This window comes from Gossypium hirsutum, chromosome D11 (assembly GCF_007990345.1).
Source record: "Gossypium hirsutum isolate 1008001.06 chromosome D11, Gossypium_hirsutum_v2.1, whole genome shotgun sequence".
Taxonomy (NCBI): Eukaryota; Viridiplantae; Streptophyta; class Magnoliopsida; order Malvales; family Malvaceae; genus Gossypium; species Gossypium hirsutum.
Genome location: NC_053447.1, coordinates 26,476,911 through 26,495,311, shown reverse-complemented (window position 1 = coordinate 26,495,311; position 18,401 = coordinate 26,476,911). Strand labels below are relative to the sequence as shown.

The 18,401-nt window shown below is 36.1% G+C and overlaps 1 long non-coding RNA gene across 1 annotated transcript; it reads left to right on the top strand.

Moving 5' to 3' along the window:
- Window positions 1-6,619: 6,619 nt before the first annotated feature.
- Window positions 6,620-17,322, top strand: LOC121223031 (uncharacterized). Its single transcript, XR_005920377.1, has 4 exons — window positions 6,620-6,839; window positions 7,027-7,272; window positions 7,355-16,390; window positions 16,972-17,322. It is a non-coding gene; the product is annotated as an uncharacterized lncRNA (long non-coding RNA).
- Window positions 17,323-18,401: the final 1,079 nt, after the last annotated feature.

Sequence of the window (18,401 nt, the reverse complement as noted above, 5' to 3'; positions counted from 1 at the left end):
ATTTGTCTACGATTTGTTGCAGTTAATCTAATTTGATTTATAAAGTTAGTCTAAAGTTTATTTATTTAAATTGCAAAAAAAAACCATAAAATTGATAACTGAAATAGTGAAAATGTCATTACATAAATACAAAGTTTACTATTTAAATTGCAAAAAAACCATAAAATTGATAACTGAAATAGCGAAAAAGTCATTACATAAATACAAAGTTTACTATTTAAATTGCAAAAAAAAACAACCATAAAATTGATAAATAAAATGGCAAAAAAGTCATTACATAAATACAAAGTCAACTATTTAAATTGCAAAAAAACCATAAAATTGATAAATAAAATGGCAAAAAATTCATTACATAAATATGAAGTTATTTATATTACAAAACCCCCTAAAATTGATGATTTGATGGTGTGGTTCTAGGGGTATATTTTTGTGGAGCTCGACATTCACGTTGCTGGCAATTGCAGCAATCAACTTTTTCTTCATCCGTATGTGGGGGTGTGCAAAACATAGACAAAAAATCATGTCTCAAACGCCATCAACGAACTTGATCCGGGAGGAATAGAGTACAGAAGTGGATACGGGCCGGAAGGAGTGGAGTATGGTGGTGGATATGGGTCGGAAGGAGCGGAGTACTGAGGTGGATATGAGCAAGAATGACTAGAGTACTAAGGTGGTAGTGGGCTGAAAATATCAAACTCTGAATGATATCCGTGGCCTAATGAGCCCTGAAAATAGTCATCGTCCCCTAAATTTGGATGATAAGAACTATCCCCAGGGTATAGTTCCGACTCTAGCTCTGGCTCTGGTGCATGATGCGGATCTAGAAGGGGTTGCCCAATTCATGTCGTATGTGAGGGAACTACCATCGACCGCCCACCAAACTAAAATGGTTTCCCTATCTCACAGTACCACTGTATGTACTCTAATGAGGGCTACAGATCTAAAGCACGATCCATCTGAGGTACCTTCCCTAACCGACTGTTCCACATCGTAATATATTCTTCATGCACTTCTCCCCAATCATTTCCATGCTTCCTCCTCCTGTTAATCCCATGGATCTCCCCCAATCATACTGGTAGTGTCGGGATATACTGTATGCAACCGAACTACTAGAGTACTCGATCGCCATGATACCACTCCATTGTCTGAAAATTGATAATGGGTGCACTAATGCACCATAGCTTTGAGTGGACATGGGCAAATGAGGGAATAATCACCATAATTTCTGGAACAGAATATGACATCCAAATGAACTGCACAGTTAATAACATTGTTATATTAACGCGGGTCGAGTGAGATAAAATAATAAAATTAAGTTGATATTGGAAAAACTTACCCCCACTCCAGCATGATTCTCGATCATCAGACGGTATATCGGAACTATGTATGACCTCCCGATACCCAGATTAGTGCTCCATCTACGAAAATAAATTGTTAAAACAATATAATCTGAAAAAAAGTCAACTAATTGTTATAACGAGTAAAAATTCATCACCTATTAACGAATGGAAATACATATGATTGGTGACTAATGGATGCCAAGAATGGCATCCGGTAAAGTGCCCACGACTGCAGCAGTATGAGGCATCCGCCTATGTCCATCGCAGAAGGATTTATCGTCCGAAAAAGTTCACGATACAACATGGCTAACACTGCGGACCCCAAACTGTATGAACGGGTGTTATGCAAATTGGATAATAGGGGTAACTACATCAAGTGGACCGTACTGTCGTTTGCATCCGGCATGAGTACACCCCCTATAAGGTGCATAATGTAAGCTCGAACGGCCTGCATCATCTCCCATTCATTGGCAGTACTCGGCAAATACTCAAAATTGGCCTTTAGCCATGAAAACCTCAAACTGGCAAATTTCCCCTCACTTGGCGAGTGTCCAAGTAAGTCATAGCAAAGGGCAACCAGCTTAGAGATTGAACTTACACCCATGACCTCATTCTTGTCGATGGGGAGCCCGAGCTGTAGTTCAACATCCTCTAGAGTGATGGCGCACTCCCCGTACGACAAATGAAATGTGTGAGTCTCCGGACATCATCGCTCAACTAAAGCGAAAATCAAGTCATATTGTAGATCAAAAGTCCGGATCAATGCCACTGATCCGAACTTGGCTAACTCCAAGCATGACATTAGGCGTTCATCTGGCAGAAACCCTACACTATTAACACAACCCCTCAATACGCGGTACGGGCCCTGACATTATTAAATTAGCAAAATAGTTAGTACAATATAATTTAATTCCGCAAATAACATGAGTATCAAATAAAAATTTCATTATCATCTCATTAATAGTACTTGATATGCGATTATTATTATTATTATTATTATTATTATTATTAATCAAAGAACTCATTTGTTGCAAATTTGCAATTAAAAAAAATAAATTCATTTAATTTGTTTCAAAACATACAATAAATTATTTCAAATTTCAGAAACAAAACACGGTAAATATCTCATAATTTACCTACAATAAAAAAATTTATGTTAGTTTACAATAATAATATAATTAAAATAAATATAAACTATCTAAACATAAAAAACATACGAAATAAAAAAAATAAAAATAGAAATAGAAACATACTTGATTAGTTTCTTTCAAAGAACCTATAAAATTATATAACAACAAATTTAATCAACATTTTAATAAATCAATAAAAATTTTCAAATAAATAAAAATCAAATAAAATTAAATTATATAAAAATTACATTAAAAAATTACAAAACACTAAACTAAACACTGACAATTTATATAACCTAATCATAAATTACTAACAAAATAACTATAAAATTATTTTTTTAAAATAAATTACTAAAAAATCACAAAACACATAACTAAACACTAACAATTTATATAACCTAATCATAAATTACTAACAAAATAACTAAAAATTATTTTTTTTTAAAATTACATTACTAAAAAATCACAAAACTCAATACTAAACACTAACAATTTGTAACCTAATCCCATAAATTATTAACAAAATAAATAACTATAAGAAAACACAAAACACTAACAATTTATAACCTAATCATAAAATACTAACAAAATAACTATAAAATTATTTTTTTTAAAAATTTACATTACTAAAAACTCACAAAACACAACAATTTATAATAAATTACTAACAAAATATTTAACAAAATAATTTTACATTACTAAAAACTCACCAAATACTAAACTAAACACAACAATTTATAACATAATCCTAAATTACTAATAAATTAATTTTAAAATAATTACAAACACAACAATTTATAACATAATTCTAATTACTAACAAATTAATTTTAAAATAATTATAAAAAATAAAAAAAATTACATTCATACAAAATATTAACTCAAAATCATAAACACTAAACATAAACAATTTATAAATAATAATTAATAACAAAAAAATTTCACAACATCTTAATTAAACTCTTTAAATTATAAACAAAATTATTTACTAAAATAATACATTACCTTTTTTCTTTCTTTCTTTCTTCTTCTTCTTCTTCTTCTTCTTCTTCTTCTTCTTCTTCTTCTTCTCCTTTCTTTCTCTCTTCCGGTGGGTGCTTGAACTTGGGGCACCATGATTATAAGGTCACCCATTTACAATTTGTTTTCCCTTGTGAAGGGACTCCACATTGCCAAGCAGTATATCTGTGCAGTAGAGGGGTGCAAGGGGGGTTTTGCGGCAGAAGGGCGCAGGGGGGCTGTACGGGGTAGAGGGACGCAAGGGGCAGGCAATTGCGCCTATCTAACAGGTGCAACCTGTTTCGGGTATTTTTAACCCGTATTTTGACCCGTTGACTGTATTTTGACTTGTATATATATATTTAAATATTTTTAATAAAAATAAATTAATAATATTTTATTTAAAGTAAAAAAATATTTTTAATATAAAAAAGTAATTATGCCTATCAGATAGGTGCGACCCAAAAACATACTATTTTCGTATACAATCCAGCTGACAACCTATTTCAGTATTTAATTTTTTTTTTAAAATTATTTAAGTAAAACACCCTATGTTTGTTAACTTCACATAAAAGTAAATTCTTGGTGACCAACAAAACTAATGAACTAGTTATGGAGGGTGCCAAATTATTCAATAATTGCTACAAATTGAACAAATCCTTGACTTACAATCATCTGAGCTACTCTTTTTAATTCTTTTGAATGCTAATCTCAATTTCCTTTGTGTGTGTGTTTGTTTTTAATTTTCTATTCATGCATTTACGTTTCAAAAAATATGTCGAACATAAGATTTTAAAAGAAAATAACAATTTCAAAGAGTTTTAAAAAAAATCATGTTTTTAAAACAAATAGAAGTTTTTGTTTGTGATTTTTTTAAGACCTAGCAAGGAATGAGAAGAGTCTTCAATGATCTTCATTGCATTCAAACCCTAGCCATGGATAATGCGATGGACCCATAGAAAAATTACAAAAAATCAATTTCTTTTCTTACCCAAAAGAAGCTATATAGACGGTGTTCATTGAAAGGCTTTTTCTAGCACCATCTAATCACATTGTGTTATCCTACTCAATAAAGCTTCATATTTAAAAGAAATAATAGGAGCAAAAACCTAATCAATTTTGAAAGACAACAACCTTTTTTTCCTTGAAGGAGTTTACAAAACGATTACAATTAACTCATGTCATTTACTATTCATATATGAAATTTATTATATTTTATTATATAGTCCCTTTAAATGGGCCCTTAAGGCCTAAAATAGGCATTAGAAACAAATCGGGACTAAATCAGAAACTTAGAGAATTTTTTACGAAATTTCAAAATTTTTCCTAGGTGCAGGAGACACACGCCCGTGGGTTAGACCGTGTGGCTCACACAGCCAGGAGACATGCCAGTGTCTTAGGCCGTGTGGGCATTTGATGTGGGACACACGGCCGTGTCCCAGCCCATGTAACTCTTTGACTTAGGTCACACGGCCAACCACACGCCCGTGTGTTAGGCCGTGTGAAGGGTGCAAAGGTCACACGGCCAAGCCACACGCCCGTGTGCTAGGCCATGTGCAAATATCTAGGCATTTTGTTTTGAAATTTCAAGATGCAGGGGAGATACGACCAAACTACACGCCCATGTGCATGGTTGTGTGTCACACATGGCTAGACACACGCCTATGTCTCTACCCGTGTGGACAAAATTAGGCCATTTTAAGGCCACTTTTCTCACTCTTTTTGACATCAACTTACACACAACATTTAAATATACTAGTATATCCTAACCAAGTAATCAAAACCAACCAATACATGTTCTAAACATAATATAACATTACATATACATCAATTACTTATACTTACCCATTTAACTCATTTCATCGATTATCAAATTCTACTACTAATTACACACATACAAACATTTAAGATTCACAACCACAATTCAAACTATTTCATTTCCAAACCAACCCTATACATGCCATATAAACCAAAATTTACATTTCAAAAACTACCGGATTAAACTAGATAGTGTGGCTTGATGTGTTGATCCGATCTCCCGATCACACATTAATCTACAAGAACATAAAACAACACGAGTAAGCTTAATAAAGCTTAGTAAGTTCAATAGATTAAACATTGATCTTATTGAACTTAATATAATAAACTAAATTGTAAATAAATCATATATTCTCCCTGTCAAATACAACATAAGTCAATGAACATACTTCCTTCAGATCAATATCATTAATAATCAATATATCTTTCAATTCATTCACATAGGTCTTTTACCAACTCTTACTGAATCGAGGAACGACTTACGGATATAAGTACATCGTTTTCTTTGTGTCATAGTCCAACTATTGTCTTACACATGCATTTCCATGGCCCATCCATGGTCTTACTTTCGTAGTGTCATAACCCAGTTATGGTCTTATCATCAGAATGCCATATCCCAGCTATGGTCTTACTTATAAATACTGCCATAGTCCAACAATGGTCTTACGTTCAAAGTGTCATAACCCAGTTATGGTCTTTTCATTAAAATGTCATAGCCCAACTATGGTCTTACATATAAACATTGTCATGGTCCAACCATAGTATTATCTGTCAACTCATCCTTTGCTATAAAACGATTGTACTCTATCTTGCATTCTACTTGTTTTAAGCATTTATTCCAATTTCATATTTTAACAATAATTTTAATTTTAACAATAAAAAATGAATAAATATATTATATCATTCATAAATTAATAAATAATCGTGAAAGTTTAACCATACGAACATACCTGGATTGAATTGTAGTTAAACTCAAAAAAGGTAGTTGTGTTGGGCACTTGCTACATTCCCTTTGATAATTTGCAACTGATCTTTACAAGCAACAACTTCCTCTTGATTTTCCATCATCGTAAACGACAACAAGCTTGGAAAGAATAAATATATACTAATGAAATCGACAACAAGCTTGGAAAGAATAAATATATACTAATGAAATCAAGAGAGAGATTTTTTTTTTTTGAAATCATCAAACTGGACTTTTATTTAAAAAGAAATGAAACCCAAAAACAAACACAAAAAAACACGGCCCAAACATAACTACTGACCCCTGTGTACAAAAAAAAAACAAAAAAATCAAATAAAACATTAAAAGTAAGCCTAGTCCAATTATATATGAACTGTCCCCTACTCCTGGTTCTCGATTCTTCATTTCCCTTATTGTCAGTTCCAATTCCAAAAGAGCATAGCCTCTTCCATTATGAATCTTTCTGTCGTCGATGTCCTCTTCCTCAATTCAAGACCTATTTAAGAAATTCGTCTCAGTCCAGCTCTCTGGCCTTTTGTTTTCCAGTTCCCATCGATCGCACAACAAATTCAAGCACAATCCCCTATAGGTAAACCTCCTCCCCTTTTTTTTCAACTCTTAGTTGCTATTGTGTGAGCAACCAGATTCGTTGTTCTTGGTATATGTCTGAACCAAATACTTTGAAAACTTAATTTTTTATGTTGAATGACTCAGATATACACCCCTATTTTTGATTTATTTGAATCTTTCAACTGACATTTCTTTATTATTGTTAGTGCATCGCCCTCAATTACTAATATCGCCAATCCCATGCTTTCCCCCAATTGCACCGCTTGAGAACATGCAAGAGCCTCAACTGCAAATGAAGATGCTACATCCTTATGAAAGACAAATTTTGAGGCTAGTACCTTTCCTCTATCATTTCTGACTACCATCCCTGATCTCGATCTAAACTGTTGGGGGTCGTAAGCCGCGTCAAAATTAATCTTGATGGTCGTATTGAGCACCTCCTAAAAGCCTAGGTAAGCCATTCCCTACTATCTAAATTAGGCATTGATACAACCCATGTAAGATTTAAATTTTCCTATACTTCCAATGATACAGGACACTCACAAAACACATGATCAAGACTCTCTACATCCCCAACATCTGGGGCACAATGTATTTGCCACTAGTATTTTATAATATAGGTTAGTTAGAGTAGGCAAAAAGTGCCAAAAAGTGCCATGAAATTTTCCAGATTGTAATTTTTTGTTTAGCAAATAGGTTTAAATTTTAAAGTTTCTTGTAAAAATTTTTGGAATCATTCTATAAATCAATAGCATTAGGATCTGTATTTCTTGCTAGTAGCATTTTATATCCACTTCACACCGAGAATTCCCCAGAAGGCTCTTTCTCCATAACAGCATATCATCATGCCCTCATTAGCTAATAGGATTTGAAGGATTCTAGCCACATCAACGTCCGAAAAGTTATCTTTAATGACCTCCACTTTCCATACTCTAGAAGTAATTTCTATTAGATCCGAGACCAATGTTATATCAGCATTATTGAACTACTACTAACTTTGTAGTTAGCTACCCCTGGCAACCATGCATCCTCGACTACTAAAATTCTATCACCAGTACCAACCCTTCAACATAGTTAGTTTTGTAAAAGGCCTTCGCTGGCCACACGCTCTTCCATGTATAAAAAGATAAATTCGCTAATTTGGATTTTAAAAAATCACGACTCCAATAATATTTTGCTTTTAAAATACATGCTAACAAATAACTCGGATAAGTAATAAGATGCCATCCCTATTTTTCTAACAAAGCCAAATTGAATCTTGTTAAACTACTAAAACCCAAGCCATCGCTTTATTTTAACTTGCATTACCGGTTACATTCGCACCAATGTATACCCTTCTTTCCATGTTCTTTTTGCCACCAAAAACTTGCCCTTATGCTTTCCAAGTCTCCACAGAGTGACCTAGGGAGCAAAAAGTATGCCATAGAATACGTCGAAATGGCTTGTCAAACAAATTTAATGAAAACCTCCTTCCCTCCTTGAGATAAAAATCTCATACTCCAACTATAAATTCTTTTCTTGATCCGGTCATTTAAAATCTGAAACGACATATTCTTTCGCCTCCTCACTATGTTTGGTAGCCCTAAATACCTCTTTGGATCATTCGAATACCTAACCCCCCAATATTCTAGATACCAATTGCCTATCTCCTTCAGAAGTATTCGAACTATAAAAAATAGTGTATTTATCATAGTTAATGCATTGTCCCGAACAAACCTCGTATTCCCTTAAAATTTGTTTCAATGTTTGAACCCCTTAACAGTTGCTTCTCCAAATAGCACACTATTGTTCGCAACTAACAAATACGATATCTGAGGACCCCTTCTACTAACCTTGGCCCCTTTTATCAAACCGTCTTTCAAAGCTAATCTCATAAGAGCCGATAACCCTTCTGTTGCGGAAAGGATCGATTCGAGAACTCCGATATGACTACAAGTAAATTGACCGGAACGAAAAATAAAGTGAACACAAGGATTTACGTGGTTCGGCTTTAATGCCTACGTCCACGGGCAGAGGCGAAAAGAAATTTCACTATAACAAGATGAAGATTACAAGTGTTTTACACTCAAGACACAACCCGAGAACCTCACAACTCTCAACCCCTATAGAAAACCCGAAAGCTAAAATCCTAGCTTTCAAAGAACAAGCTTTGCTCTCTCTTGGTTTGGGATGATCAATATGGCTAATGAACCTCTCTATTTATAAGAGAGTTCAAGGACATAATTGTCCAAAACTTTGGCAAAGATTTGTGGTTGAAAATGGACACCAACAACCATCCACTAATCCACTACCACCAACAACCCACTACCAACAACAACAATCCACTACCAATTTTAAGCCATTTCTTAACAAATCTCCACCTTGGCTTGAAATTTACCAAGCTGAACATCATAGTGAATTCCTCGAACTGGATCACCTCTTCCAAACGCCTCTCTGGTGCTAATCAATCCCGAATACCTATCAAGTCCAAGCAATGCTTGAACTTATATGCAGGGATCACCTTAGTTAACATATCTGCAGGATTCTTCTCGGTAGCAACCTTGCTGATAACAATGTCACCTTGCGTAACATGTTCCCGAACAAAATGATATCTGACATCAATGTGTTTGGTCCGTTCATGAAACATCTGATTTTTAGTCAGATGTATGGCACTCTGGCTATCGCAAAATACAACAGTGAAATCCTGTTGTAAACCCAAACTGCTTACTAGACCTTTCATCCACAATGCTTCTTTCACTGCTTCTGCTAACGCCATATATTCCGCCTCAGTCATAGATAAGGCTACGGTAGACTGTAACACAGCTTTCCAACTAATGGCTCCTCCAGAATAAGTGAAAACATAACCCGTCAGAGATCTTCTTTTGTCCAGATCTCCAGCATAATCAGAGTCCACATAGCCCGTGACACTGCTAGTGCAGTCACTCTGATCATATACCAAGCATAAATCTGCAGAACCTCTCAAGTACCTGAGAATCCATTTCACGGCCTGCCAGTGTTCCTTGCCAGGACAACTCATGTATCTGCTGACCACACTAACTGCATGTGAAATGTCTGGACGAGTGCAAACCATTGCATACATCACGCTTCCAACTGCACTCGAGTATGGAATGTGAGACATTTGCTGCTTTTCTTCATCAGATTGTGGTGACAACTCTGCAGAGAGTTTGAAATGTGGTGCCAACGGAGTACTCACAGTTTTCGCTTTATCCATGCCGAAGCGTTGAAGAACCTTTTCAATGTAGTTCTTCTGCGACACACGAAGCTTGCCCGCCTTGCGATCTCTGTGAATATCCATGCCCAAAATTTTCTTGGCAGCACCCAGATCCTTCATCTCGAACTCACCACTCAACTGCGACTTTAACTTGTTGATTTCCGACATGTTTTTGGAAGCAATTAACATGTCATCAACATACAGCAACAAATAAATGTGCGAACCATCTGAGAGCTTCCGATGATAGACACAAGCATCATAGTCACATCTTGTGTAACCATGCTGAATCATGAAGCTATCAAACCGCTTGTACCACTGCCTTGGGGATTGTTTCAATCCATATAAAGACTTCTTTAATAGACAGACATGGTCTTCTTTACCAGGAACTGTAAAACCCTCTGGTTGACGCATGTAGATTGTTTCCTCGAGCTCACCATGCAAGAACGCCGTTTTTACGTCAAGCTGCTCAAGTTCTAGATCAGACTTGGCCACCATGGCAAGTAATACACGAATGGAAGAATGCTTTACGACTGGGGAGAAAACTTCATTGTAGTCAATCCCCTCTTTCTGAGTGAAGCCTTTAGCAACCAATCGTGCCTTGAATCTAGTTGTTTCAACCCCTAGGATGCCTTCCTTTTTCTTGAAGACCCATTTGCAACCAACTATCTTCTGGTTACTTGGCGGCTTAACCAACTCCCAAGTATGGTTCTTGTGAAGAGATTCTATCTCCTCACTCATAGCAATTGCCCACTGTGCCGACTCATCACACGTGACAGCCTCATTATAACTGGAAGGTTCTATACCAATGGACTCCGCCACACTGAGCGCGAAAGACACCAGATTAGCGTAACGCGGATTTGGTTTGATTTGTCTCTTCGTTCTTCCAGTGGCAATGCTATATGGTTTTTCTTGAGGTGACTCATCTTCATCGGAATCTTGCACCTCAACTTGATCATCCTGGACTGAAGTACCTTCCGTAGGAATTGGAGCGTCCACCTGACACTCCACCTGCTTCTCAACACCGTGATCTCCCATTCTATCTGACTCCTCCTTTTCCCGGGAATTTGTGGTGGATCGAAGCATGGATGACTCATCAAAAGTCACATCTCTGCTGATGATGAACTTGGACGAAACCGGATCAGGACACCACAACCTGTATCCTTTCACCCCTTGGCCGTATCCAAGAAATATGCATTTCTTCGCCCTCGGTTTGAGTTTTCCCTCATTTACATGAGCATACGCAGGGCAGCCAAACACTCTTAAACCAGAGTAATCAGCAGGAGAACCAGACCATACTTCCTCAGGAGTCTTCAGCTCAATAGCTGTTGACGGAGATCTGTTAACCAAATAACAAGCAGTATTAACAGCTTCAGCCCAAAATTCTTCACCGAGCCCAGCATTTGATCGCATGCAACGAGCTCGCTCCAAGAGAGTTCTATTCATGCGTTCTGCAACTCCATTTTGTTGTGGTGTTCGACGAACAGTGCGGTGTCTCACTATTCCTTCATTTTTGCAGAACTCATTGAATTCACCTGAGCAAAACTCCAAGCCATTATCCGTCCGGAATCGCTTGATCTCCTTTCCTGTTTGATTTTCGATCAAAGCTTTAAATTGCTTGAAGTTGATGAGAACCTCATACTTGCTCTTCAGAAAATACACCCAAACCTTTCTCGAGTAATCATCGATAAAGGTAAGCAGATATCTGTAACCACCTTTAGAAATTGTCGGAGAAGGCCCCCAAAGGTCAGAATGGAAGTAATCCACTGTGCCTTTTGTCTTGTGAATCCCAGTGCTGAACTTTACCCGAGTCTGCTTACCGAAGACGCAGTGCTCACAGAAATTCAACTTTCCTGTACACTGCCCAGACAATAATCCTCGTTTGCTTAGCACCGATAAGCCTCTCTCGCTCATATGCCCGAGCCGCATATGCCATAACTTCGTGGTGTCAGAATCTAGATCATCTGATGATGACACTCCCGCAACACCTGTAACCGAGGAACCATCGAGGAAGTAAAGGCCCCGCTCCAAATTACCACGTATCACAGTCAAAGCACCCGAGAATACCTTGAGAACTCCACCTTCAGCAGAGTACCGAAAGCCTTTCTTGTCCAACGTACTCAAAGAGATCAAATTTTTCTTCATTTCTGGAATGTGCCGAACATCAGTTAGAGTTCTAACAATACCGTCAAACATCTTTATACGAACTGTGCCAATCCCCATGACTTGACATGCGTGGTCATTTCCCATTAGTACTGAACCAGAATGCTTCTCGTATGTTGAGAATGCATCTTTCGAAGTACTTATATGAAATGTAGCTCCCGTATCAAGAATCCATCTCCCACCAGCGTAAGAGTCGGATACTGCAAGAACGATCTCGGCATCACTTGAAGAATCTGCATCAGCTACATTCGCACGATCATTTTGTTGCTCCTGTGATTCTGATTTCTCCTTCCTTTTCGGACAATCTACCTTCATGTGCCCGTACTTCTTACAGTAGTAGCACTGTATTCTCTTCTTGGACTGCGATCTAGGATGGCTTTTACTTGAACTTCCACCCTTTGCCTTGGATCTTCCTCGAGCAACCAAGCCTTCGCCTTCATTGTTTTCGACCACCTTACCAGTGATTTTCTTCCTCAACTCACTGGAACTTAAGGCATTTTTCACCTCCTCTAGAGTCAGGTCATCACGACCGTACATCATTGTATCAACAAAATTCTCATACGAGGGAGGCAAAGAACACAAAACAATTATTGCTTGGTCCTCATCATCGATTTTGTTATCGATATTATTCAAATCCATGATAATGGAATTGAATTTATCCAGGTGCTGGGAAACAGGTGTACCTTCCTCCATCTTCAGGGCATAGAGTCTTTGCTTGAGGTAGAGCCGGTTCGTCAATGACTTCGTCATGTACTTGCTCTCTAACCGGAGCCACAAACCGGACGCGGTTTTCTCATCCGCTACTTCTCGTAGCACTTCATCTCCTAGACATAGCAGAATAGCACTATGTGCTCTTTCTAGCATGTCATCCTTTTGCTCTTCCGAAAGCGTGCTTGGTAATTTATCTTTACCAGACAATGCTTTTAGCAATCCTTGTTGAACCAGCACTGCCCGCATCTTGATGCGCCATAAACTGAAACTATTTTTCCCGGTAAATTTCTCGACATCATACTTAGTCGATGAAACACTTGTAGCCATAATTTGGAACCTTTGAATGAATGATAATATTTTCTTCCTGATGTGAAAGATCAGACAAAGCTGCAGTCACAGGGCAATTCAGAAAATATTATCACTCCTTCAACTACGCTCTGATACCAATTTGTTGCGGAAAGGATCGATTCGAGAACTCCGATATGACTACAAGTAAATTGACCGGAACGAAAAATAAAGTGAACACAAGGATTTACGTGGTTCGGCTTTAATGCCTACGTCCACGGGCAGAGGCGAAAAGAAATTTCACTATAACAAGATGAAGATTACAAGTGTTTTACACTCAAGACACAACCCGAGAACCTCACAACTCTCAACCCCTATAGAAAACCCGAAAGCTAAAATCCTAGCTTTCAAAGAACAAGCTTTGCTCTCTCTTGGTTTGGGATGATCAATATGGCTAATGAACCTCTCTATTTATAAGAGAGTTCAAGGACATAATTGTCCAAAACTTTGGCAAAGATTTGTGGTTGAAAATGGACACCAACAACCATCCACTAATCCACTACCACCAACAACCCACTACCAACAACAACAATCCACTACCAATTTTAAGCCATTTCTTAACACCTTCTCTACAAATCAGAAAAAGAAACAGATTCAGAGGATCCCTTTACTGAAGACCTTTACTAGGTTTGAATACTTTCCCAAATTTCCCATTCATGATCATCGAATATGAGATAGAAGAAATACAACACATAATAGTTTCCACCCCTGGCCTAGCAAACCCCATTTGTTCCATTTCACCCTTAAAAATTCTCATTCTACCCGATCATATATTTTGCTCATATCTAGTTTCAGTGCCATAAACCCTTTTTTTTTCCTTATTCTCTTTTGTTGAAAAGTATGAAAAATCTCATAGGCCAATAGCACATTATCAGATATCAATCGCCCCAGCACAAAGGCACTTCGGGCACTGTCAATATAATCCTCCAAAACTTTTTCAAAATGATTAGCTACCATTTTCACTATCGGTTTATAAAGAATAGTGCATAAGCTAATTAGCCTAAAATTTGCTAAATTCATCGAATGGGGAATTTTAAGGATTAGCAAAATATTGGTAATATTCAAGGGATCTAACGCCATACCTTCGTTCAAGACTCCCAAGCAATAGGAAGTAATATTTTTCCCTACGATGTGCTAGCAATTTTTAAAGAATAAAGCCAAAAAATCGTCTTCGCTTGATACCTTTCTTGGCCCCATCTCTTTCAACGCCAAAAAGACCTTTTCCCCTGTAAACTTTTCTGTCAGCATCATATCGACATCATTCAAAATGCATCTCTCATTCCCCGTCAGAATATGATCGATATCTCCCATCCCAATTGTCGAGAATAGATTTTGAAAATAGCTTTGAGAGATCTCTTCCATTCCATCCTAGTCTATCGCCACCCTCCCATCCTCATATTGTAAACATCTACTTTTATTCATTCTTCTGGGCAGGGAAGCATAGTTGTGGAAAAAATAGTGTTTTTATTCCCACCGACCTCAACCAATTCGCCATGCATCCCAGAAATATACCTCGAATCCCCTTCTAGGTTTAAACCTAAAATAGGATCCCATCTCATCCCTGACTCTTTCCTTACCTCTTATCAAGATCCCTTCCCCATATCTGAATGTCCTAAGTTACTCCCGCTCATCTCACCTTCTCATTCCTCTCACCATCACACACTACTTATCGTAGAGGCTCCTAGATTGCGCCTTTAAAGACATCCCATCCCATCTTTGTAATATCCAAGCCTTTGATCATTCTAACTTGATAGAAAAAATCATTATGTCCTAAAAAACCAAAAAAAAAAAAAAGAATAACAATGTCAATCTCTCATACTTAAACTTGACATAAGTACATTTTCCAGACGAAAATATTATCTTCTTCTTTCGCTTCAAAGGTCACCTAACATCCATCTAGACCCGTATATGTAAGAAATTTCTCATTCTCATACTCAAACTCTTGAAGTCATATTCTAGGAACTAGCCAATTAAATCACCTAATTACTTTGCGATAGACTCAAAGAATAACCCCGGAGGTAACTCATGTATTTGCACCCAGAAAGTTGAAAGAACTAGCAAAATTTTCATCAGATCCTCGCCATCCTTCAAACGATGAAACACCAAAAGATGATTATTAAAAGTCCAAGGTGCCCCATTTACAACCCATTCAATATCTATTTTATGAAAAAATCTAAATAGAAATATTTTTCCCCTTAGATCTGATATCTGAACCACTCTTAGAGGATGCCATAGATTCGTCATAGTACTCATCATTGCCATAAACTAGACTATACTTGACGTGAGAAAACAACCAACCAAACAAAAATCATTCACCACATTTTGTGAATCAGATTCATTCTATATCAATAGAACCTCCTCATCACCATCCTCCAAAGATAAATCTGCCAAATCATTCTCCGTCACCAAAAAACAACACCCAGCCCGGTTGACCACCACCCCAAAAAACCCACAAACCTATTGCCAACGCCAAAATAAAAAAAAACCTAAAAAAAACCAAAAACATGCTAGAGTAGCAAATAGAGACGTGCCAAAGTAGCAGACCTTTTCACCCGTATTAATTAAGATAAAAAAAAGTTTTTTTAAACAGTTTCGATGAGAGAAAAGAGTATTTAGGGGATGTCGCAAGTTTATCGTGAAAGAGAAGGAAAACGGAGAAGAGAGGAAGAGAAAAAATAGTTGAAAGTGGAGAAAAAAAAGGTAAAATTTTATTGAAGTCATTCTATTTTGATTCTTTAGTTATTTTTCTTTAGCCCACAATGCCACATGGATTCTATTTGTTGATCCATGTGTCAAAAACCCAGAGAAATTACACCATGTTTGATTGAGTATAATCCCATAGCTATTACTTATCTATTCGATGAGCTCAAGTTATTAACTCGTTTGGTTGGGGGAGTTGGCGAATTGACCCGTAATGGAAATGGACGCTATTACGAGACGACCCGTAATAGCCATTCTATGACATGGGCTAAGAATAGGGATTCCAATTCAGATGAAAGGAAAATAAAATTAGGGATGGACCAAAATATCCCCTCTTCATCTCGTTCCCTCTCTCGCTTTCCCAAAATTAAAACTTGCGTTTGAAATCAGCAACTTACAAAGGCTCCATTCGCTAGCTTCCACTTGTTCATCTTGATTGAAAGGTATGTTAAAATTTCCGTATTATTCGTTTCTCATCTTCATCTCTCTTCAAAAGATTTTTCGGTTTTTGGAGTACTCTTTCTTTCCCTGAATTTGGCTTAATCTGAGTATGTTCTATTTTTTTCCCAAATTAACAAAGAAATGTGAATATTTAAAAAATCATTTTTTTTGGACTTTCTTTTTCCCCCGAATGTTACTCTGCCAACATTTTTTTTGTTTCCAAGATGAACCAAAAAATTTATAGAAAGAAAATCGTTTTTATCAAGTCGTTTTCTTTTTGTTTCCCCCGAGTTTTCATTAATCTAGCAATGTTATTTTTTCTCAAATTTAATTTTTTTCAACATTTCTAGAAAAAAATTGATTTGTTTCAGGATTTATTTTTTGTTTCCCATTGAATTTTCCTTATATGTTTCTGAATTTGGCAATTTAAATTTAAATTTGGCTTTGGTTTGTTGTTTGCTTCCCTCCAACAGTTGCTTTATTTTTTTTTTTTGAATGAATTCTTAATCTATAAAAACTTCACAATTGGCTTCTTGTCTATTATGGAATTATATTAATTTGTCGTTTTGCTTTTATTTTGTAGGTAAGCAATCTAAAAGTTTACGATTTTGTGCTGGTTGTTTCTCAAAAAAACTTGTCTTTCGAATGTAAATTGAGAAATTAGATTTAGGTATTTGCAATTTTATTTTGATATGGTTAAATTTGTCTTCTGTTCAATGTATTAGTTTGATTGTTTGGTTGTAATTTAGATTTAGCAAATTTTAAATGGTTATTTTAATTTAGTAGAAGTTAATTTCCAAAATTTTCACATACTAATCAAATGGTTGTAATTTATATTTAGCTGCAATTTAATATGGTTAAAATGGTTGTAAATATAATGAGATAATGAATTGTTTGGCATGAATTTAAAATTTAGCAGAAGGTATTGGTTTGATTGTTTGGCAGTAAGTTGCATTTCTGTAACTGATTGCTTTGGTGCTAATATGTTTTGTGTTCAATTTTTACCAATGTTATCAACTGGAAATGAACTGATTGTCAAATATGTCATATTGTTTTGTGTTCAATTGCCTGCAATTGACTAGTAAGACTAGCTTAATTACCACTGCAAATTGGTGTTCATTGAATGAAAATGGAAATGAACTGAATATGCTAAATTTAACATGATCAACATTACATGTTGGAAAATAAAAATGAAAAAGCAGTTGGAACCTACATAACTTGATTTCAAAAACATTTTTACATGCATATTGCAAAAGTAGAAAACAAACTAATTGCCGCCAATTGAAACTTTGCTTGCTAATTGAAAATTTCAGAATGGCTTAGGTCTGGCTAACTTTATTTTGCATATAGTTTTTATATTTATAATTCCATAATGTTTTCTTAATGTTTCAAACTTCTTTATTCATAATTAAAATATAATGCATCAATTTATGTTGCAATAATGGCACGTTTGCCTTTAATAGTACAAAGTAAGAGGCAAAAAAGAATTGGTCTTGCATTACAAGTATGGTTGCAAATGTGCACAATTGCGAGTTGGATTTTATTTCTGTTGGGTTTCATCTCCAGCCTACATACTTATAGACTAAGGATTAGATAATAAATTTATATTTTTATGCACAACGAGATTATGTGAAAATACTTGTACATGCTAGTGACGAGACCTGTATTGAACAAGTTAGGATGAATAGAGTTGTTTTTTTTAAAATATGTGAGATGTTACAAACTTTAGGAGGATTGAAGTCGTCAAAGAACATGCTTGTTGATGAGCAAGTGACAATGTTCTTACATATCATTTCTCATCACCTTAAAAATCGAGTTATCAAGCATCACTTTAATAGGTCTAGGGAAATCGTTAGCAGATCATTTCACAATATTTTAAATATTATCATACGCTTACAAGATGTGTTATTTAAAATGGTAGAGTCAATTACAGCTAATTCTGCAAACCCAGTGTGGAAATGGTTCAAGGTATTAGAGTGGGTTCCATATATAGCTTGTACATAATTCACTTGA